Here is a 1,908-nt window from a genome sequence, read left to right on the forward strand (position 1 = left end):
CAAAAGCATGACAGGGCTAAAATAGGTGGAGCTTTGGGCTACATTAGCAGGCTAAGCTGCTATTTGGTTTGACTGTCTCGTTTTTTAACAAGAAATAGGCTTCTTGTTCCATTCGGTAAGAATACACTACTGAAGTCAATTCCAGCGGGAGTTTTAGGCTTTTGTTTTACTGTCCTTAAAGCGGTCTAGCTAGCTAACTAGCATAATTGGCTCAAGTCACAGCATTAGTAGTTTGCCCTTATTTTGCACAAGCCGACACTTAAAACAACGGGATACTGTGAAAATGATCCACTCCAGAGCGGCCTCAGCACCGGTGCTTTCACACTATCTGGGTCCCCTCACTGCAAGCATAAACACAACATTAGGAAGGAATACTTACTGTTCTCCGAACAGAACTGGTGCCTTACTTATGGGCGAAACTCGGTTCGTATGAAACACAAACCACAGCAATTCCGATCCACCTCTCATACAAGCACAGATTACAGGAAGTCAATCTGCACCTCCTGCTGGACATTTTGTGGAACTACACAAACACATCTGTGTGTAAGAGACTGGGAACTACGGCTCTTCTTTCCTTCTTTTAATGGACACCACCAAACAGCTTTTTAAACTAATTGGATGCGTGGATTAGAACAGTATGAAACCCGTAAACCTTTTTAAACAACCCGTATTCCTTAAATAAATCCATGTGGAAGACTCCCATACAGCTTTAACAACTGAATCCCCTGATGTCTTATTCAACAATTATTAACAAAACCCTGTTCCTCCATGAATCCCTTTTATGTATCAGCCTTTTCCACTGGCATTTAACACAGTCTAAAAATAAATTTTCTACTGCTTTATCCTGTCCACAATAATCACAACCACCCTCCTCTTTTTAAGGGTATTATTTAACCCTTAACATCCTGATCTCAGTGGTGATAGGACATCTTCCTGGTTTTTTCCACAGCCCCTCCTTAACTCTTCAGCTTTCTACAGTGTTCTACATCTCCCATCCATTCTCTGCCACATTGTTCAATTGAAATTTAAATTAAAAAATACTTTATAAATCCCAAAGGGAAATTAAATGTTGTTGTAGCTCATATTATGAAGGTTTCTTCAAAGAGACGTTGTAGATGCTGATGGCTGTGGGCAGGAAGGATCTCCTACAGATCTGAAGAAGCCTCTGACTGAAGACACTCTGTTGTTGTAGGACAGTCTCATGAAGAGGATGCTCAGGGTTCTCCATAATGTTATTCTTTTTATGACGAATCGTTCTTTGTACAGTTATCTCCAGATGTTCCAGAGGAGTCCCGAAAACAGAGGAGTCACATAATAACAATAATAATATAATAATAACAGAATTGTTATTGCTATTTCTCCTTCATTTTACATTTAATTACACTTTGATTTATTCTTCTGCCATCTTATTTTCACCCACACCAATATGTGCAGGAATTTTCAGTTTCTCTCCTCTTTATTCTGGAAATTAACTGAATTATATCAAACATATAATGCATATGATGTATCAATGCATATGATGGATACTTATTAATGCACAAGAATCCAACCAGATTAAAACTGACTTATTCCCTTAGCTCTCATAAGTGGGCTTAATGTGGAGAATTGATATGCGTATGCAGAAAAAAGCTAATACTGATTTTCCTATTTTAATTTAATAAAGTACAGTAATTTTATCTTAAGCTTGAAAGATGTATATAAAAACATAACACCTAATTCAATAGGAGTGTTCTCCTCTGCTGACAGACTGTACCAACACTCCTCCCAGTGTTCCTCATTGTGATAGTCCAGGTTTCTCCTCCACTGCAGCCCCCTCTGCTTCCGAACCTCCTGTCTTGTTGTTACCCCATTTGTGCGTGGATATTCCTGTGTATCAACTTGACAAGGCTGGTTAAATGGAATTTCTTT

At 38.7% G+C, this 1,908-nt stretch overlaps 1 protein-coding gene across 8 annotated transcripts in view; it reads right to left on the reverse strand.

The window, feature by feature from the left end:
• LOC124884235 (unconventional myosin-XVIIIa-like) overlaps positions 1 to 562 on the reverse strand; it is a 242,600-nt gene extending 242,038 nt beyond the window's left edge. For 3 of the 8 annotated variants that reach the window (XR_007042406.1, XM_047392030.1, XM_047392027.1), the window contains exon 1: positions 380 to 556. The gene's annotated coding sequence lies outside the window, so the exon portion shown is untranslated. Of the gene's footprint in view, positions 1 to 379 lie in introns of all 8 variants that reach the window. The other 5 variants (XM_047392029.1, XM_047392028.1, XM_047392026.1 and 2 more) reach the window with 3 other exon arrangements.
• Between the last annotated feature and the right edge of the window lie 1,346 nt (positions 563 to 1,908).

This window comes from Girardinichthys multiradiatus, chromosome 18 (assembly GCF_021462225.1).
Source record: "Girardinichthys multiradiatus isolate DD_20200921_A chromosome 18, DD_fGirMul_XY1, whole genome shotgun sequence".
Taxonomy (NCBI): Eukaryota; Metazoa; Chordata; class Actinopteri; order Cyprinodontiformes; family Goodeidae; genus Girardinichthys; species Girardinichthys multiradiatus.